We start from the raw sequence: 23,282 nt of genomic DNA on the forward strand, positions 1-23,282 counted from the left end.
TAAATGTTCAGAAATGTAAAATTTTGCACTTCACAAAACGAAAAACGTAGTATCCTATGACTATTGTTCCTGATCTATATTACCGACCACCATTCAGAGTGGTGCAGAGATTGGTAACTTGATTTAAATGTTCAGAAATGTAAAATTTTGCACTTCACTAAACGAAAAACGCAGTATCCTATGACTATTGTTCCTGATCTATATTAACACCATAGGAGACAATCTGAGTAGCCGTCTTAGATTGTTTGCAGATGATACTGTCATTTACCGTCTTTTAAAGCATCAGATGATCAAAACGACTTGCAAAATGACTTAGATAAGATATCTGCATGGTGCGAAAAGTGGCAATTGACACTGAATAAGGAAAAGTGTGATGTTATTCACACGAGTACTAAAAGAAATCAGCTTAATTTCGATTACGCGATAAGTCACACAAATCTGAAGGCTATAAATTCAAAATTGTTAAGGCTTTCGTGGCCACTTGTTGAGAAACTGCCTATTGGCATCTGTCTCGGGTTCTTCATCTCATTAGATGAACGTCGGCCGAAGAACCCGAGACAGATGCCAACAGGCAGTTTCGCTATAAATGCAATTAAATACTTAGGGATTACAATTACAAATAACCTAAATTGGAACGATCACATAGATAATATTGAGGCTAGAGCAAACCAAAGACTGCGATTCATTGGTAGAAAGAAGGTGCAACAGGTCTACTAAAGAGACTGCTTACACCACGCTCGTCCGCCCTATTCTGGAGTATTGCTGTGCGGTGTGGGATCCGCATCAGGTGTGACTGACGAATGACATCGAAAAAGTACAAAGAAGGGCAGCTCTTTTTGTATTATCGTGAAATAGGGGAGATAGGGTCACAGAAATGATACGTGAATTGGAGTGGCAATCATTAAAACAAAGGCGTTTTTCGATGTGACGGAATCTTCTCATAAAAATTTCAATCACCAGTTTTCTCCTCCGATTGCAAAAACATTCTGTTGGCACCCACCTACATAGGGAGAAATTATAATCACGATAATATAAGAGAAATCAGGGCTCGCACAGAAAAATTTAAGTGCTTGTTTTTCCCGCGTGCCGTTCGGGAGTGGAACGGTAGAGAGACAGCTTGAAGGTGGTTGATTGAACCCTCTGCCAGGCACGTTATTGTGAATAGCAGAGTAGTCACGTAGATGTAGATAGATGTAGAATGCTGGAATCAGCCAACTCATCCAAAAATATCTGGGTAGAACGCTTTGTAGGGATATCAAATGAAATGATCGCATAGGTTCAGTCGTGGATAAAGTAGGTGGTAGACTTCGGTCTGTTTGTAGAATACTGGGGAAAATCAAGCAGTCTACAAAGGAGATTGCTTACAGATCACACGTATGACCGGTTCTAGAATGTGGCTAAATTGTGTGGGAGCCGTACCGGATAGGACAAACAAGGGATATTGAACGTATATAGAAAATGGCAGCACAAATAGTCACAGGCTTGTTTAATCCTTGGGAGAGTATCACAGAGATACTGAAGGAACTGAACCGAGAGACTCTTGAAGATAGCCGTAAATTATCCCGAGAACGTCTGTTAACGAAATTTCAAGAATCGGCTTCAAATGATTACTATAGGAATATACTACAACCCCCTACCTGGCACTCACATAGGGATCGTGAGGATAAGATTAGAATAATTACTGCAAGCACAATCATTCTTCCCACCCTCCATACATTAATGGAATAGGAAGAAACCCTACTAACTGATACAATGGGACATAGCCTCTGCCTTGCGACTCACGGTGGTTTTCAGAGTATATGTGTACACGTAAATGTAGATCCCTTTCAGACTCTGTTAGGTGTTGGTAACTCTGTCTCATACGAGTTTTTGGCAACTCCTCATCCTTCACAGGGATCACTCAATATCCGACGGAATTCACGCCCTTTTTGTCCTCTACCAAACCTGATAACAACAGTAAACACAAATAACACTAATATCTTCTGGTGTACATTGTACCAGTGACAGACAATTGGAACTGTTATCATTTACATACCTGCGAATGGTGTATACGTGTACGAAGTTACATTGACGTCCGACCTTGTCTTCTGGGTGCTTCACTTCACCGTTTTACAGAGCAGTGTATTCAAAACATTTAACCAGTCATCTTAGAATTTAAGCATTTATGCCGGCTTTTTTTAGTTCCCTGTAGCAGCACCCCTCTGCAAAAGGTTGCATGCTGCCATGGCTTTTCAGAAGTTTATTTCTAATGTGTGCTGCAAAACACCAGCCTAAAAGGAACCTTAACCAGACTTGCAGATTCCGACCACAAACTGATTTAAATGGGTTACAGGAAGACCAACCCGTCAACCATAGTCTGGACAAAGTCCCCTTCCACCGAAATACCGGAAACTGCTTCTGGCGTCCATGACTGGCAAGAGGAATAACCGAAGGGCGCGGCCAATAACGATGTTTTACACACCAGGGAATTATTGGAAACAGATTCGTTAGTAATTAGATATACGTGTTGTGTATGTGAGAGGACGCTGCAGGAAGTGGGGTAGTTAGACATATCAGGAGACAGGAACGCCGTTAGACCTTTGTAAAGGACGTCTAGATATCAGAACATTTATTTGTTTCCCCAGCTTTAAAATGTGTGTGAAATCTTATGGGACTTAACTGCGAAGGTCATCAGTCCGTAAGCATTGTACCAGTAACCTTAATTATCCTAAGGACAAACACACGCACCCATGCCCGAGGGAGGTCTCGAACCTCCGCAGGGACCAGCCGCACAGTCCCTGACTGCAGCGCCTCAGACCGCTCGGCTAATCCCGCGCGGCCCCTATCTTTGATTCCCCACGTGTACTCCATCTTTAAGGTCTCGTGGGCATTGGGCTTCACATGATCCATCCCACCAAGGATGTGCCTTGAGTACATCGATTTGGAAACAACCGCTACCGTAAGAAGGCACTGCCATGGGCCAAGCAAAAGGGGCCACACTGCAGTAAACAACTCGTGAATTAAGTGCTGAATCAGAATAATCAATGTGTAGCTGTGCTATCAACAGCCATCTCATCACTGAACGATAGACGATAGAGAATCCACCAATCCGTATATATATATATATATATATATATATATATATATATATATATATATATATATATGCACGTCCGTTCCGAGCATTGCACTTCATGGGGGACACAGACTATCACGAACCTTGACAATTAATGCTCGAAGCGAGGAAAACGATCTCCTGGACTGATGAGCAATAGTACACATTGGGAAACGCAAGAGGCGGAATATGAAGAAGGCGAGAAGCACATAAAGCGACGCATCCCGTTATCAGTAAAGCATCGGTTAGGCTCATTGTGGAGCAATTTCTCTATGGAACGTCTGCACATTGAAAAACGACCCAGGAACTTACTGTCAAACCACGAGCATTTACTTTTCCTGCAAAAGCACCTCACAGACAACTGTATTTACACTACTGCCCATCAAAATTGCTACACCAAGAAGAAATGCAGATGATAAACGGGAAGTCGTTGGAAAAATATATTATACTAGAACTGACATGTGATTACATTTTCACGCAATTTGGGTGCATAGATCCTGAGAAATCCGTACCCAGAACAACCAACTTTGGCCGTAATAACTGTCTTGATACGCCTGGGCATTGAGTCAAACACAGCTTGGATGGCGTGTACAGGTACATCTGCCCATGCACCTTCAACGCGATACTACAGGTCAACAAGAGTAGTGACTGGCGTATTGTCACGAGCCAGTTGCTCGGCCACCATTGACCAGACGTTTTCAATTGGTGAGAGATCTGGAGAATGTGCTGGCCAGGGCAGCACTCGGACATTTTCTGTACCCAGAAAGGCCCGTACAGGACCTGCAACATGCGGTCGTGCATTATTCTGCTGAAATGTAGGGTTTCAAGGGATCGAATGAATGGTAGAGCTACGCGTCGTAACACATCTAAAATATAACGTCCGCTGATCAAAGTGCTGTCAATACGAACAAGAGGTGACCGAGACGTGTAACTAATAGCACCCTATACCATCACGGCGGGTGAAATGATAGTATGGCGATGACGAATACATGCTTCCAATATGCGTTCACCGCGATGTCGCCAAACACGGATGCGACCATCATGATTCTGTAAACAGTACTTGGATTCATCTGAAAAAATGACGTTTTGCCATTCATGCATCCAGGTTCGTCGTTGAGTACACCATCGCAGGCGCTCCTGTCTGTGATGCAGCGTCAAGGGTAACTGCAGTCATGGTCTCCGAGATGATAGTCCATGCTGCTGCAAACGTCGTCGAACTGTTCGTGCAGATGGCTGTTGTCTGGCAAACGTCCCCATCTGTTTGTTGACTCAGGGATCGAGACGTGGCTGCACGATCAGTTCCAGCCATGCGGATAAGATGCCTTCATCTCGACAGCTAGTGATACGAGGCCGTTTGGATCCCGCACGGCACTCCGTATTACCCTCCTGAACGCACCGATTCCATATTCTGCTAACAATCATTGGATCTCGACCATCGCGAGCAGCAATGTCGCGATACGATAAACCGCAATCGCGATAGGCTACAATCCGACCTTTATCAAAGTCGGAAACGTGATGGTACGCATTTCTCCTCCTCACACGAGGCATCACAACAACGTTTCACCGAGCAACGCCGGACAACTGCTGTTTGTGTATGAGAAATCGGTTGGAAACTTTGCTCATGTCAGCACGTTGTAGGTGTCGCCACCGGCGCCAACCTTGTGTGAATGCTCTGAAAAGGTAGTCGCTCACATATCACTGCACCTTCTTCCTGTCGGTTAAATTTTGCATCTGTAGCACGTCATCTTCGTGGTGTGGCAATTTTAATGGCCAGTAGTGTATGTCAAGAGAATATGCCACACCACTGCTCCAAGTCTCTATGCTTTGAACAACACTCCACTGACCTCAGGCCATTTGTAAATGCTTCTGGGTCGTCAGATTGCGAGCCTATTGGGCACATGTGGTACACAGTTGAAAGACATGAGAGCGCCTAAGCTCCAATTTTTCTTCTCGCGTTATTAGGGATGAGAATAGGTCCCAAGGCTTTTAGTGTCTTGTAGAGGCCATGATATGACGCGATGCTGGTTGAATCTAATATATGTTAAGGTTAGATTCTTTGAGAAAGTGAATTCCCGCATTATCCATATAGAAATCGAGGGTAAAAGCCTTGAGAAGCAACATCAAAGAGGTTTAGGGCATTGACGTGTTAAAATCACATTTACTGCGAACGACAAAGAGGTCAGCGATCTGAAAGCAGTGGAACACCTTTGTAATGAGGTGTAACACCGACTTCGGTCCAGGCCCCGGCATCCAACGTCACTACATCTGGTTGTGGGGCCTGCGGAAGAATAAACTGCCGTTCCTCCGCAGGCGTTCAGACACGTCAGTGAAAGATTCCCCAGCAGAGTTCAATCCATCATGAAAGCATTGGGTGGACAAACCCCATATTAACATCGACTAATAAGTGTCCAGAAACTTTTGACCAGGTAATGTTTGTTTTCAATTTGGGAGGAGAAAGTGGAGCAGCTTCTCTGTAGCCGATCGCTGAATAAGAGTTTACTGTTTTAGGTACAGTGCAAGGCCTCGCTCTTAAACGGACGCTGTCAGAGACAAGACGTGCCGTACGATCGTCCCTATGAAGGATGGACGGCTGTTTCCAACACCGGGCCCGTGAGCTATTGAGTTCACTGTCAGCGCAACAGCCCACATTGTAGCAAACTGCTAAACTCTCTGCGCGTAGAAAAACCCTGGGGAAAATGTTGCTTTCTTTTCCCTCGTAAGATTTCAGTGCGTTTATATGACTATACTTGTACGTTGAAATACATTCCGAGTAATGACAGTTTGTACAGGATTCTATTACATGACTAGATAGATTTTCCTTCCAGCCTGCCTGCCCCTATCTATTACATACCTAGACAGATTTTCCTTCCAGCCTGCCTCCCCCTATCTCAGCCGCAACCATTAAAGAATCTCAGCCCTCCGCCATGGACACGCAAGAGCGCATGTGTGCTGAAGCACAGTGGTTGAAGAATGGCAACTTGGGTTTCTGTAAGACTGGCAAGTTTCACGGGACCCATTCAGCCTGCTACAATTGACAACAGGTTGAGTTGTCAGTCGGATGTGAATAGCTAGGTATATGTTTGCATAGGTAGTTTCACTGCAGCTCTTTTCTCATAAATGTGGGAGCAGCAAAATTAGCAAACTTGAAGGAGATTTTGGAAATTTGTGGTAAGTTCTATGGGATCAAACTGCTGAGGTCATCGGTCCCTAGGCTCACACACTACTTAATCCAACTTAAACTAACTTACGCTAAGGACAACACACGCACCCATGCCCGAGGGAGGACTCGAACCTCCTACGAGGGGAGCCACGCGAACCGTGGCAAGGCTCCCTAGACCACGCGGCTACCCCGCGTCGCTGATGGAGATTGAGGAGAAATTAAGAATTAGAGAATATGCACTAGTCACGAAACAGTCCTCATTTGTAGCATGGGAAATGTTTTCCTGTGTTTGTGAGGCAGCATTAAATAACTCGGTACGTGCCTAACAATGCAGATTGCGCAAAAAGTTACTAAACCCTCATTCGGGAACCTCGAGTAGTTTACGACGTGTTTGTAAATATGTCCATTAGTTTCCTCACTCCATAAAAATTCTGAAAGAGAAAAAAGACATACTGGCGGAGAAGTGTGTGGACATGAGTGGTAAGAACTTAGTCATTTAGCAGTATGTAACCTTTATGAATTTATGGTGAACATTGGTTGAAACAGGAAAACACATGACTCAGCCGATATTAAAAACCACATTCTGGTGGTATGCAATGTAGTGCGAAGTAAGCTTGGCATGAATGAAAAGCTTCTTTTTCCAGATATGCACATTTTAGATTAATATAACATGAAAAATGAGCTTCGTGCTTCTAAACCGCATTTCGGAAATTTAGAACGAACTATTTTGGCCACTTAAAATGAACTCATCGAACAATGAACTCATCGAACTCGCTGAGGTCGTATTTGGCTGAAAGATACTAAGGTTACATAAAATAGACTTCCAAAACCCTACTTTAGTTGGCGTTTCAATATGGCAGACATCTCCATGTCCTTCGGTCCAACATATCTCGACTTTCGGAGACGATTTTGATTAGTGCAGAAAAAATGAACTCGTGGTGACCTGATGGTGGTTCGAACTGAGCCAGCACTAGTCGAAAGAGGGTGAAGTTGCAGAGAAGACGGTCATCTTCGAAATAAATAAATAAGTCCGAAATACGCAGACAAGGAAAAAAATTGGGAATTTGTGGTAAGCTCCTATGGGACTAAATGGCTAAGATCATCGGTCCCTAGGCTTGCACACTACTTAATTGAACTTAAACTAACTTAAGCTACGGACAACACACACACCCATGCCCGAGGAGGACTCGAACCTACGACGGAGTAGTCGCGCGAACCGTGGCAAGGCCCCTTGCACCGCACGGCTACCCACGAGGCTGAGAATGAAAGAGAGAATAAAAAAATCCATTACTTTCTGACCTCCAATGACGCAAAATGAATATATATCGTATTTGGCCTCGTCTTCTAACTCGGGCTAAAAGACTTTTCATCGACTTCCTAATCCTACTCACTTCTACAGAACAGTGAAACCGTTAGGAATAAACTGTTACGTAGCAGGCAAGTAAGATACCTGTAGAGTGCTCGGGTTGGGCATAGCTTGGCTAGGATGGGAGTAAAGCATTCTGTCTGTTATGCTGACAACGTGCGGCAGCTTGCCTGCCTGGCTAACAGGCAAGGAGCTCTACAATCGATCGACGATCACATTATTGCTCTATAACCTTGCAAATAAGATCGAACCGGTCCAGAGCATTTCAGTTTCGATTAGTGTGTAGCCTTACCCTTTCATAGGAATCATAGACTCAAATTTAAATTCTGACTATCTGACACTGTTAGGTATGACCGCAGCTTTCGTATTTTTTAGTGCGTTATGATATAACATTTAGTTTTTAATTTTGTCCGGAGAAAGTATCCCTTGTGACACCGGATCCTAGCTCACAAATTAATTATGTTCGCGAGTGAGGGCTGTGTTTTTCAAAATTTTGTATTATACAACAGTCGTTGATTGACAGCCATGTTAAAAACCTTAGGAGTTTTGCCTGCCCGGGTATCTAAGGCTGTATCTAAAGAAAAAATTGTTGCGAAGCTCGGTTTGTAGATGATATTCTCAGAAAGAAGATTGCCAAGAAGGGTACTACACTTGGTTCTTTCATCAGCGTCCCAGAAGATTGCAATTACTTCATGGACACCGTTCAGGTGTTGGTTTATTTCCCTCTCTGCAGTTGCGAGAGATGCTTACAAAATAGCTTGTTTTACGAATTAGCCACCAGATAGTGGTATAGTTTTGAAGTTGCCGTGGCGCACAAGTCACATGATGTTTCAGTTTTGTGTTGACTGTAGCAGAGGACACATGGCAGCCCCTAGTGGCTTGTACCTCCATTGCATTTTATTTTAATTCTGACTATCAAGGGACCGATGGCCTCGTAGTTTGGTCCCTTCTCCTGCCTTTAAACCAACCAACTAATTGTGACTACTTGACGCTGTCAGGTATGACCGCAGCTTTCCTATTTTTTAGTTTATTATGCTGTAACATTTAGTTTTTAATTTTGTCCGAAGAAGGTGTCCCTTGTGACACCGAAACCTAGGTCACAAATTATTTGTGTTCGCGACTGAGGGCTGTGTTTTTCAAAATTTTATATTAATCTGATATATTTCGAAGTTTCTTCTCCTAGTCATACTGGCACAGTTGGTGTAGGCCGGCCGTAGTGGCCGAGCGGTTCTAGGTGCTTCAGTCTGGAACCACGCGACCGCTACGGTCGCAGGTTCGAATCCTGCCTCGGGCATGGATGTGAGTGATGTCCTTAGGTAAGTTAGCTTTAAGTAGTTCTAAGTTCTAGGGGACTGATGACCACAGCAGTTGAGTCCCATAGTGCTCAGAGCCATTTTTTGAACAGTTGGTGTCCTGCGTAATTAATTAACTTCATGTAGCGGCCGAACGGGGCTCTAACACAGGGAGGATACAACGGCAGTACCATAGATTTTCCACTTTAACCTGTTGGTCATGTATGGACTGTTAGGTGAGACAGGGCGGCAGCCAGCACGCCGCCTCGCATGGTTTAGCTACGGGATTAGGCCGTCGGTCGGCGCTTACTTCGTTTGCGGCTGACGAGGCCTCGCCTCGCCTCGTGACGAGCCGGCCAGGCAGCATGCAGATGGCGCGGCCATCAGCACGCTCCCTGCACACCCCGGCGCCTCACGCCTCACGCGGCACCGCTAATGAACGCCGTCGTCCGTTCGCGGCGGCCTCCCAATCAGGCTCCGCCAACGTGATTACCGCAGCACCTGTTGCCGGCCTCACTACACGCTGCAGCTTACGGCACCGACCGCCGTACTGTGCCGCGCCGCTGATGGCACCAAACTTAGTTTCCTAGCGCCGTTTCGCAGCAACGGGTTTGACAGGTTTGTACGACGCTATCGTGAATTATACGGGTGCGAATCTTGGCTTAATCTTGAGGTATCATTCCGTTTAAGTTCCCGCTCACAGACAAATCTTCTGCTTTGCAAAAGAACACTACTGCATATTAAATTACTACACGACCAAGCATAGCAGATAATGACTATCGTTTTTTTTTCTTTCGTTCCATTGCGTTTATAAAGTGAGGTGTAAAAGTCGTGGGATCGCGAAATGTAGACATGTAGGTGGGGGTAGTACCGAGTATGCAAGCTAAACTACTGGCCATTAAAATTGCTACACCACGAAGATGACGTGCTACAGATGCGAAAATTAACCTACAGGAAGAAGATGCTGTGATATGCGAATGATTAGCTTCTCACAGCATTCACACAAGGTTAGCGCCGGTGGCGAAACCTACAACGTGCTGACATGAGGAAAGTTTCCAACCGATTTGTCATACACAAACAGCAGTTGTCCGGCGATCCTTGGTGAAACGCTGTTGTGATGCCTCGTGTGAGGGGGAGAAATGCGTACCATCACGTTTCCGACTTTGATAAAGGTCGGATTGTAGCCTATCGCGATTGCGGTTTATCGTATCGCGACATTGCTGCTCGCGTTGGTCGAGATCCAATGACTGTTAGCAGAATATGGAATCGGTGCGTTCAGGAGGGTAATACGGAGTGTCGTGCGGGATCCAAACGGCCTCGTATCACTAGCAGTGGAGATGACAGGCATCTTATCCGCATGGCTGTAACGGGTCGTGCAGCCACGTCTCGATCCCTGAGTCAACAGATGGGGCGTTTGCCAGACAACAACCATCTGCACGAACAGTTCGGCTACGTTTGCAGCAGCATGGACTATCATCTCGGGGACCATGGCTGCGGTTACCGTCGACGCTGCATCACAGACAGGAGCGCCTGCGATGGCGTACTCAACGACGAACCTGAGTGCACGAATGGCAAAATGCCCTTTTTTTCGGATGAACCCGGGGTCCGTTTACAGCATCATAATGGTCGCATCCGTGTTTACAGACATCGCGCTGAACGCACATTTGAAGCGTGTATTCGTCATCACCATACTGGCGTATCACCTGGCGTGATGGTATGGGATGCCATTAGTTACACGTCTCGGTAACCTCTTGTTCACATTGACAGCACTTTGAACAGTGAACGTTACATTTCAGATGTCTTACGACCCGTGGCTCTACCCTTCATTCAATCCCTGCGAAACCCTACATTTCAGCAGGATAATGCACGATCGCATGTTGCAGGTCCTGTACGGGCCTTTCTGCATACATAAAATGTTCGACTGCTGCCCTAGCCAGCACATTCTCCAGATCTATCACCAATTGAAAATGTCTGGTCAATGGTGGCCGGGCAACTGGCTCGTCACAATACGCCAGTCACTTGATGAACTGTGGTATCGTGTTGAAGCTGCATGGGCAGCTGTACCTGTACACGCCATCCAAGCTGTGTTTGACTCAACGCCCAGGCGTATCAAGGCCGTTATTACGGCCAGAGGTGGTCGTTCTGGGTACTGATTTCTCAGGATCTATGCACCCAAATTGCGTGAAAATGTAATCACATGTCAGTTCTACTATAATATGTTTGACCAATGACTACCTGTTTATCATCTTGGTGTAGCAATTTTAATGGCCTGTAGTGTATAAAACGGAAGCGCGTGATTGTGGCAGCACGCCAGGGCTCAACAGACTTTCAACGCGGATTTGTAGTTGGAGCTAGACGCATGGGACATTACATTTCGGAAATCGTTAGGGAAATCAATATTCTGAGATCTACAGTGTCAAGAGAGAGCCGAGAATACGAAATTTCAGAGAACGGAGAACGTGGTGACCGACTTCATTCACTCAACGACCGAGAGCAGCGGCGTTTGCGTAGACTTGTCATTGCTAACAGACAAGTAACACTGCGTGAAATAACAGCAGAAATCAATGTATCCGTTAGGACAATGGGGCGATATCCGGCGGTAATGGGCTATGGCAGTAGACAGCCGACGTAGTTGTCTTTGTTAACAGCACGACATTGCCAGCGCCTCTCCTGGGCTCGTGACAGTATCCGTTGGACGCTAGACGACTGGTCAGTTGAGTCCGGATTTCACTCGATAAGAACTGATGTTGGGACTGGAGTGCGGCGGAGACCCCTCGAAGTCATGCATCCAAGCTGTCAACATGTCACTGTACAAGTTGGTGGTGGCTCGATAATGAAATGGCCTGCGTCCACATGGAATGGACTACTCCGTCTGGTGCTACTGTACCGATCGTTGACTACAAACGGCTAAGTTCAGCTACCTGAAGACCATTTGCAGCCATTCGATGACTTCATATTACCAAACCACAATGGAATTGTCACTGTGTCGCAATTGTTCACAACTGGTGTGAAGAACATTCTGGGCAATTTCAGCGAATGATCTGGCCACCTAGATCGCTCGGCTTGAATTCCGCCAAAATTTTATGGGACGTAATCGACAGGTCAGTATGCGTGGAAAACCCTGCAGGCCAAACACTTTCGCAATTATGGATGACCATAGTGGCAGTATGGCTCAATATTTCTGTAGAGGACTTCAAACGATTTGTTGAGTCCATGCCGCGTCGAATTGCTGCACTACGCTGGGAGAAAGGGGATGCGACACAATATTAGGAGATATTCCATGACTTCTGCCACCTCACTTCATAGTACAAATGGAAGAATACGTAATTAAATTTGTCTTATTTTATGGACGGTAGAGGAATTTTGTACTCAAATCTACCATCCCCGGCTGGTACAAAGGCTTTAACGCGGTCCGGCTTGGAGTTGAACAGGTCTTGGGTGACACATGCCGGTACATTTATCAAAATATTCCAGACTATTTTGTCGTGGTCGCATGAATTTCTTGTTGGAACCAGCGTTGTAGTTGTGTAGACGTTTAAGTGCGTACTACAAAACGATCGGTCGGAAGACAACTAGAAATGCACGAGCGCAGTAGAGAAGCGGAAAACAGCCAGATCAGCTGTTGCGAACATGCTTTCCAGCCTGGAGACCAAAGAATTCGATTCAAGATGACTAGGATACTTGCAACCACAAGTGAATATTATGGGGGGCTATACAGAGAGGCCATAGAGCATACGAAGCACCAAAGCAATTTTAAGCGGAAAGAGGAGGGTATGCAAGAAAGTGATATGTAGATTCTGGTGCTGAATAGAATGTGTTCCAATCTTCCACCATGGGGTTTAGCAGTAGAGGACGACAGCTACCGGCAACGGGTATCCGCGCTAGAGTTGCCAAAACATAAGATGGTACGCCTCCGCGCGGAAGCACGCGGAAAAGGAATTTTACTTTAGTCAGTAGCGAGCCATGATGTGCATCAGACCTTCGACATTCACAGCTCAGATACAGAAACATTTCTTGCTGTTTCAATACAAGGCCAGAGTCGTATTGGCTGGTGGGTGGTATGTCGCAGTCTCGCAGCAACTTATGACCAGACGTTTCAGTGAGGAGGGATCTGGAGAATGTGCTGGCGAGGGCAACAGTCGAACATCCTCTGTGACTACGTACGTCAGTACAGATCGGGTAAAATGCGGTCTTGCTTTATCTTGTTAGAAGATATCGACAAAGAGACCTCGAAGAAAAGGCTCATCCGTTGTTATTAATACGTCACAAATGTGACATGTGTCGTCCAAATTAGGGGCCAAGCGAATCAGAGGTGATCCTGTTGTGTTCCTAACTGCACTCAATACCATCACACTAAACACTGACCCCATATACCTCTACGAATAAAATGTGGCAATATTCATTTTCCTCAGAGCCTCCAAACATGTATCCTTCCATCGTGATGCTGTAGGCTGAATTAGGACTGAAAAGACGTCGTGGTGTCTCTTTTGGGCCCACTGTTGTCATTGACTGCACCATTGTTGGCATGTCTGTCTCTGATGCTGCGTCAAGGAAAGTCGCAGCAACTGACCTCGAGATAACAGTCTGTGGTGCTCCAGATGTCATTCCAGTTACGCTTATGTGTCACCATTTTCTCAACCCCTTCAAATGAGGGTCTTAAGAATATCATCATCCTCCACGGCAATTCTTTCCTGGCACTCCCACATGCATATACAGTTTCGTTGAAAACGTTCTAGGAGTTCTAGAACGTTTTCTTGGAACAAGGTGATAATTAATGAGCTATACGAAATAAAATCGCTATAACTTCTGAACGGTTTGCATTAGGACGTTCAAACTTTACGTTTGGCTGTTGGGCATGATGGGAATTAGTATGCGCATGCCCACATGCCTCGTTGTCAGCCATTTCCAAGTGAAAATATGACGGTACGGGGAGGCTGAGCGTTTAACGCTTGTGAAGCCCTACTATGCGAGCAGTAACAGCCCAGCTGCTGCTCAAAGGAAGTTCGCGACAGAGTTCCAGCTGAAGACAACCAGTCCAAGTGCGCTAACAATTAACAATATGACTCGCAAATTTGAGAGAACGGGTAGTGTTCGTGATGACAGTGTTGCTAGTGTCGGTCGTACAAAAAGGGTGAAAACGCCTGAAAACACCTAAAAGACACGCGCTGTGTGTCAAACCAGCCCCAGAAAATCGATCAGACGAGCTGAACAACAGGTGGGATTCACCTGGGAGACACTGCGACAAATTGTTGTTGAAGACCTGTATCTCTTCCCACACAAAATTCAAGCCCATAGCCATTAAGTCGCAGGGGCATGGACCAGCGGTTGTGTTTTGCGAACACTATTGTCCACAGAACTGACGAAGAGAAGTTCGATGAGAATTTAGTTTGGTTTAGGGACGAAACCCACTTTCATTTGGATGGGTTCGCATTTGGGGCACTGAGAATCCGGATTTCACGATCGAGAAGTCTCTGTACCCTCAATTGTGCGCAATGTCCAGTCACGAAATAATCGGTGCGATATTCTTTGATGGCACAGTAACTATTCAGCTTGCCGCGACATAATGAGTAACTGAAGTTCTGAAGAAGAGCAGGAGAATTCACTACTGATAGAAATTTCCATTTCCTAGAAAAACACCAGTTATCCAGTACAGCAGAGTTGATTGACGTAAAGCTTACATCTACATTCACATTTACACTCCACAAGTCAACTTATGATCCTTGGCGAAGTGTATTTTGTGTATCGCTGTCACTTAACCATCATCCTGCTCCAGTCGCGAAAGGACCGGGAGAAGAACGGTTGCTGGTATGCACCCTGTGGGGTCGAACGGTTCTATTTTCACTTCCTTGGTTTTACGCGATAAACACAGGAGGGAGCAATATATTGGTTGTCTCTTCCAGAAACGCAAGCTCTCGGAACTTTAACAGTGATGCACACCGTGATGCATAATGCCTCTCCAGCAGCGTCTGCCACTGGAGCTGGCTGAGCATGCCCGTGACGCTTTCTCGCTTACTCAGTGGACTGTAACGAAACGTGCTGCTCTTCTTTGGATCTTCTCTGTATCCTATTTAGTACGGATCCCAGACTGACGACGGATATTCAGGAATTGGTCTAACGAAGGTTTTGTAAGCCACCTTATTTATGGATGGACTATATTTGTTGAGGAGTCTTCCAATGAATCGCAGCCTAGCATCTGCCTTAAATCTCTCTGTATTCGTACAACTAGATATTTTATGAACGTAGCTGCTTCCAGTGATTTTTCTGCAGTCGTGTAGTCATACAGTAATCGGTCCATCTGTTATACATATGAGCAATAGTTTGCAATAGTTTATGGTGAGGGTCAACTGTCAATCCATGCACCAAGCGTCGATTCCCTGCAGGCGGTTGTCTAGTCATGCGACTCCCCTGCATACAACAACATCATCTGAGAAAACCCTGTTCGAAGCTCCGACTTTATCTAGTATCCAACACTGAAGAACTGTTGGGTGTTGCTCTAGACTCGTAAGCTTTTAGGGGCAGGGCTTCATAGCTTAAATAAAAGGCTTTTTGTGTGTCCTCCGCGATGTTGTGACGTGACATGAGTTTTCATTATTTGTGCATTTCGCAAATTTGATATGTGGTTGATTCGTGGACATGAAACCAATTTACTGAGGATGCACTGTACAATAATGAAAATCAAAACTGCGTGTCGAATAGGGACTCGAACTCGTCACCTGTTTCCGCGTACAACACTTTCCATCCACCACTCACGGCCTACATTCAGAATTTCAAATTAATCAGTTGCTCTCTTCTCCCTTGGAAACATGACTGGATATCTCTTGCATACCGCTGGATGAGGTAACGGACTGGTTAAGAATGTAAACATGATTTATAAAGCACCTGCCTTATAGTTTCTCTGTGGCCTTTCAAATTTGCGGCACTATTCCGCTAAAAAGGACACCGTTAACTTAATTCCAGATCTTTCACCAGTCCAAAATTATGGTCTTTATCTACTGACCTAATCGTCGACGGAGCTTTAAATACTAATCTTCCTTTCCTCCTCTACCTCCTGCACACTTTACTAGAGTAGAACTCCTGTCAGAAAAACAGACCACATGCTAGACGATAGTGTGACCAATTCTATAGTGTTTTTCCAACGTTTGGAGCGTGTGAAGTAGACGGGAAAACGTAATAAGACGAATTCATAGACGCGATGCCAGGGCCGTAACAGATTGGTACAACCCAAGCTATTTTTGGATTAAGTTCTCGTGAAAGTCTTTTGAGTATAATTAGAGAAACTGTTTTCGATAAAGGCTCCCACTATCATATACCTCAATAAGGGATCTTGAGGGTAATATAGGAGAGATTAGAGCAAATACAGAGGGACAGAGACAGACATGTCACTCTCGCTCAATATGTGGATGAAAGACGATACAAAATCGCAGATATTCGTACGGAGAACTCTCCGCCAACCACTGTACGATGGCACAAGGACCTACACCAGGTGCCCCTCCTAAGAATCGTCAGGCGCCGTTTCGTTTTTGCAGTGTGCAGCTGCAGCCAGCCCAAACAAATAATTCTCACCATGGTTTTCATGTGACGCCCGTTGCGAACCGAAAGTGTCGGTTTGTTTACTGTTTCAAACAAAATGGTTATAGGTGAGTTATGTATGACCGGCCGGCCGCGTTGGTCGAGCGGTTCTAGGCGCTTCAGTCCGGAACCGCGTGACTGCTACGGTCGCAGGTTCGAATCCTGCCTCGGGCATGGATGTGTGTGATGTCCTTAGGTTAGTTAGGTTTAAGTAGTTCTGGGTTCTAGTGGACTTATGACCTCAGATGTTAAGTCCCTTAGTGCTCAGAGCCATTTGAACCATTTTTTTAATGTATGACCATTTTATTAGAGCCGTCTCAAATTAGTCTAGTGGTATATTTGTTCTATCTGTATGTACTATTAGGGACACGACGAGTAACCAGTACTCCAACAGCGACTGAGCAGCGCTGCTGTATGGTGGCAGCTCTCAGCGTGGGAGCCAGTGGTGGAACGGAGGTCAGTAAGTCCGTGCAACGACTAATGCTCCATTTTCGGCAACACTGAGAACACTGTCAGACTCAACAGTTGGTACAACGCAAGTGATTGTTTGGTTTTATTTAATTTTATTTTTTTAATATATCGCCGCCTCTGCAAAGTGGTAGACAGTGGTTCGTTATGAAACAACATAAACCGTTCACAAACAAGTGCATATGTCTCATGAAAATTGCTCATTCAGATTGTTGTAGTACCTGAAGCAAGTATGCCGGACCATGTCTCGAAGCCAGAATCACACCTAATGCTATTTTGTCTAAAACTGACATGGTGAGACCGTGGCTGTGCACAATTAATGTAAGCTGATTCTTACAAAGAAGAAGACAGCAACCAGCCACTATTAATAATGCTATTTATTTAAGTAAAAAGCGCCGTAACCGGTTTCGAACTGATAAGTTCATCATCAGACGGCTGTTCACAAGATTTACAAGATGCACTTTACATAATCGTCAGTTTTCGATTTTTATTCTTCCACTGTTGCAAAATATCGTTAGTGTGTTAGTGCCATCGAAAATTCCGCGCAATTTTGTTGCGAAGTTGCAGGATTGTATTATTCAAATATTGCAATTCTCATTGCAATAGAATCCTGCAAATTCGCAACAAAATTGCGCGGTATTTTCGATGGCACCAACACACCAAGAATATTTCGCTACATTGGAAGAATAAAAATCAAAAACTGACGATTATGTAAAGCGCATCTTGTAAATCTTGTGAACAGACGTCTGATGATAAACTTGTCAGTTCGAAACCGGTTACGGCGCTATTTACTTACGTAAATAGCAGTATTAATAGTGGGTGGTTGCTGTCGTCTTCTTTGTAAGAATCAACCTACATTGAGAATCATATGTTATACGGATAATGCTCTTACCATCCTACGATTACTCATAACCAGACATTACAAATTCAAGTCTAACAGTACCTCTCTTCCACTTTCCATTATTCGCAGAAGCTGTCCTGGATATTCGTCACAAAAACTCAATTTAACGCTAAAATTACGGAAGAAAATGTCAACTCTTTTTGATGAACGGCACCTGTCTTTAAATTCCGGTACGTGCGAGGTAACACACACAACACACACACACACACGCACACGCACACACACACACACACACACACACACACACACACACACACACACACACACACAGAGAGAGAGAGAGAGAGAGAGAGAGAGAGAGAGAGAGAGAGAGAGAGAGAGAGTAGTAAGGTTCTAGAGTCCATCACGTTGTTTAAATATGGAATTCCAACAGTAAGAAGCGACTTGCAATAATAAGATAAGTAGCGCGGAAAGTGAATCGAGGACCGCTGCTTGGGGTCTGGAAAGGAGAAGTATGCCTGTAAAGATAGATACAAGACGCCAATTGCATCCAATTCAGGGTGAAAGTAACATACACTACTGGCCATTAAAATTGCTACACCACGAAGATGACGTGCTACAGACGCGAAATTTAACCGACAGGAAGAAGATGCTGTGATATGCAAATGATTAGCTTCTCAGAGCATTCACACAAGGTTGGCGCCTGCAGCGACACTTACAACGTGCTGACACGAGGAAAGTTTCCAACCGATTTCTCATACACAAACAGCAGTTGACCGGCGTTCCCTGGCGAAACGTTGTTGTGATGCCTCGTGTAAGGAGAAGAAATGCGTACCATCACGTTTCCGACTTTGATAAAGGTCGGATTGTAGCCAATCGCGATTGCGGTTTATCGTATCGCGACATTGCTGCTCGAGTTGGTCGGGATCCAATGACTGTTAGCAGAATATGGAATCGGTGGGTGCAGGAGGGTAATACGGAACGCCGTGCTGGATCTCAACGGCCTCCTATCACTAGCAGTCGAGATGACAAGCATCTTATCCAGATGGCTGTAACGGATCGTGCAGCCACGTCTCGCTACCCGAGTCAACAGATGGGGACGTTTGCAAGACAACATCCATCTGCACGAACAGTTCGACGACGTTTGCAGCAGCATGGACTATCAGCTCGGAGAACGTGGTTGCGGTTACCCTTGACGCTGCTTCACAGACAGGAGCGCACGCGATGGTGTACTCGACGACGAACGTGGGTGCACGAATGGCAATATCTCATTTTTTCGGATGAATCCGGGTTCTGTTCACAGCATCGTGATGGTCTCATGCGTGTTTTGCGACATCGCGGTGAACGCACATTGGAAGTGTGTTCGTCATCGCCATACTGGCGTATCACCGGGCGTGATGGTATGGGGTGATGGTCTCGGTCACCTCTTGTTCGCACTGACGGCACTTTGAACAAAAAAAATGGCTCTGAGCACTATGGGACGCAACTGCTGAGGTCATTAGTCCCCTAGAACGTAGAACTAGTTAAACCTAACTAACCTAAGGACATCTCAAACATCGATGCCCGAGGCAGGATTCGAACCTGCGACCGTAGTGGGCTTGCGGTTCCAGACTGCAGCGCCTTTAACCGCACGGCCACTTCGGCCGGCGCACTTTGAACAGTGGACGTTACATTTCAGATGTGTTACGACCGTGGCTCTACCCTTCATTCGACCCCTGCGAAACCCTACATTTCACAGGATAATGCACGACCGCATGTTGCAGGTCCTGTACGGACTTTCTGGCCGGCCGCAGTGGCCGTGCGCTTCTGGGCGCTACAGTTTGGAACCGAGTAACTGCTACGGTCGCAGGTTCGAAACTTGCCTCGGGCATGGATGTGTGGATGTCCTTAGATTAGTTAGGTTTAATTAGTTCTAAGTTCTAAGCGACTGATGACCTCAGAAGTTAAGTCGCATAGTGCTCAGAGCCATTTGAACTTTTCTGGATACAGAAAATGTTCGACTCCTGCCCTGGCCAGCACATTCTCCAGATCTCTCAACAATTGAAAACGTCTGGTCAATGGTGTCCGAGCAACTGGCTCGTCACAATACGGCAGTCACTACTCTTGATGAACTGTGGTGTCGTGTTGAAGCTGCATGGGCAGCTGAACCTGTACACGCCATCCAAGCTGTATTTGACTCAATGCCCAGGTGTATCAGAGGTGTTTGTTCTGGGTACTGATTTCTCAGCATCTATGCACCCAAATTGCGTGAAAATGTATTTACATGTCAGTTCTAGTATAATATATTTGTCCAATGAATACCCGTTTATCATCTGCATTTCTTCTTGGAGTAGCAATTTTAATGGCCAGTAGTGTACTACTGCTTGCCATCCGGCGGCGAATGGCGGCAGGAAAGAATGCTTTATTCCTGTTCAGTGATTATATGTAGCATCGGACTGCGCCCCACGCAACGCATTGTACCTTCTGGGCTGCAACAGAACCGCTACAAAGTAGCACGTGTCTGCATACTTCCGTGGTGGGGGAGGGGAAGAGAGGAGTCGTATACCGCGGAGTTCGCCCGGCACTTCACTCCTCCGAGGGAGCGCATTCACCTGAGAGGCTGCGAGATTGAGACGTTCCTGCAAAGGGGTTCATAAATTTACAGGCACTTGGCTGCAGCAGCAGGAGCGCTCACATTCAAAATTTACGGCAGCGCCGGCATCCGCGCATCTCCAGCGCTGTGTCCGTCCGCTCCTGGCGAGAGGAGTCATGCACGTCGACTGGGTGGGTCCTTGCTGGATACGACTGCACCTCAGTCAGCACGATGCTCCCGCCGTGATAGGAATCGCTCCGGGGAACAACTCGGCGATTCCACAGTTATTATCTCGCGGTCGGAGTCCCGCTTTGCGCGCTTCTTTTGTCTTTTCTTTCCATTTCGTGACAGCTTCGTACATTTCCCGCAGAATACATGCGTTTCTCCTCGTATTCCCTGCCGCCGTTGGATAAGCAGCTGCAGCAGCAAGTCGTATACTCCTAGCTCACTCATTTGTTACTTTAATTCTTAATTTCTTTGCGTGTTTTTGGTACTTGCATTGTTTAATTCATAAATTTCGGGCGTATTATAGTATTTGAGAGTTGTAACATCGCGTTTTAGTACCTGAACAGTGTAAATTCGCGTAGTCGTCTGTCCTCTGTTTTTGTTTTGAACGGCCAGCGTCGGTTGGTCACAGTCAGTGTGCTCCCTGCCGCCGTTGGATAAGCAGCTGCAGCAGCAAGTCATATACTCCTACCTCACTCATTTGTTACATGGTTTAATTCTTAATTTCTTTGCGTGTTTTTGGTACTTGCATTGTTTAATTCATAAATTTCAGGCGTATTATAGTATGTGAGAGTTGTAGCATCGCGTTTTAGTACCTGAATAGTGTAAAATCGCGTAGTCTCCTTCCGCCGCCGAGCAGTGTGTCAGCAGTGCGCAAGTAGCAGCATTACTGCATTTACTAGGCAATCTTGTATCTTAATAAACGTTTAAATTTTGTGTCGATTTGTTTGCGCTCTCTGTAGATTATTCAGACGTTCTTTGCACAACAGTTTTTAGCATGGATAGGGACTGCAACTGCTGTGTTCGGATGCAGGCTGAGTTGGCATCCCTTCGCGTCCAGCTTCAGGCAGTGTTGGCTTCGGTCATACAGCTTGAGGCTGTTGCCAATGGGCATCATTGTGGGGGTCCGGATGGGGGTTTGTCGGGGACGGCCAGCTCGTCTCACGCATCCCCTGATCGGACTACGACTGTGGTTGCCCGGGATACTGCCCGCATTGAGGCTGATCCCTCACCTGTGGTAGAGTGGGAGATCGTCTCAAGGTGTGGCAGGAGGCGAAAGACGTTCCGGAGGGCTGAACGGAAGGCCTCTCCAGTTTGTCTGACGAACCGGTTTCAGGCTCTGTCTCAGGCTGATACAGATCTTCGGCCTGACATGGCTGCTTGTCCTGTTCCAGAGGTTGCCCCTCAGTCTGCAAGATCCGGGCGGTCGCAGAGGGTGGGCTTACTGGTAGTTGGGAGCTCCAACGTCAGGCGCGTAATGGGGCCCCTTAGGGATATGGCAGCAAGAGAGGGGAAGAAAACCAATGTGCACTCCGTGTGCATACCGGGGGGAGTCATTCCAGATGTGGAAAGGGTCCTTCCGGATGCCATGAAGGCTACAGGGTGCACCCATCTGCAGGTGTTCGCTCATGTTGGTACCAATGATGTGTGTCGCTATGGATCGGAGGAAATCCTCTCTGGCTTCCGGCTGCTATCTGATTTGGTGAAGACTGCCAGTCTGGCTAGCGGGATGAAAGCAGAGCTCACCATCTGCAGCATCGTCGACAGGACTGACTGCGGACCTTTGGTACAGAGCCGAGTGGAGGGTCTGAATCAGAGGCTGAGACGGTTCTGCGACCGTGTGGGCTGCAGATTCCTCGACTTGCGCCATAGGGTGGTGCGGTTTCGGGTTCCGCTGGATAGGTCAGGAGTCCACTACACGCAACAAGAGGCTACACGGGTAGCAGGGGTTGTGTGGCTTGGGCTGGGCGGTTTTTTAGGTTAGATGGCCTTGGGCAAGTACAGGAAGGGCAACAGCCTCAACGGGTGCGGGGCAAAGTCAGGACATGCGGGGACCAAGCAGCAATCGGTAATGTAATTGTAAACTGTCGAAGCTGCGTTGGTAAAGTACCGGAACTTCAAGCGCTGATAGAAAGCACTGAAGCTGAAATCGTTATAGGTACAGAAAGCTGGCTGAAGCCAGAGATAAATTCTGCCGAAATTTTTACAAAGGTTCAAAAAATGGTTCAAATGGCTCTGAGCACTATGGGACTTAACTGCTGTGGTCATCAGTCCCCTAGAACTTAGAACTACTTAAATACAATGGTGCAGACGGTGTTTAGAAAGGATAGACTGCATGCAACCGGTGGTGGAGGGTTCGTCGCAGTTAGTAGTAGTTTATCCTGTAGTGAAGAAAAAGTGGATAGTTCCTGTAAATTATTATGGGTGGAAGTTACACTCAACAACCGAGCTAGGTTAATAATTGGCTCCTTTTACCGACCTCCCGACTCAGCAGCATTAGTGGCAGAACAACTGAGAGAAAATTTGGAATACATTTCACATAAATTTTCTCAGCATGTTATAGTCTTAGGTGGAGATTTCAATTTACCAGATATAGACTGGGACACTCAGATGTTTAGGACGGGTGGTAGGAACAGAGCATCGAGTGACATTATACTGAGAGCACTATCCGAAAATTACCTCCAGCAATTAAACAGAGAACCGACTCGTGGAGATAACATCTTGGACCTACTGATAACAAACAGACCCGAACTTTTCGACTCTGTATGTGCAGAACAGGGAATCAGTGATCATAAGGCCGTTGCAGCATCCCTGAATATGGAAGTTAATAGGAATATAAGAAAAAGTGAGGAAGGTTTATCTGTTTATCAAGAGTAATAGAAGGCAGATTTCAGACTACCTAACAGATCAAAAT

Source organism: Schistocerca serialis, chromosome 1 (genome assembly GCF_023864345.2).
Source record: "Schistocerca serialis cubense isolate TAMUIC-IGC-003099 chromosome 1, iqSchSeri2.2, whole genome shotgun sequence".
In the NCBI taxonomy this organism is placed as follows: Eukaryota; Metazoa; Arthropoda; class Insecta; order Orthoptera; family Acrididae; genus Schistocerca; species Schistocerca serialis.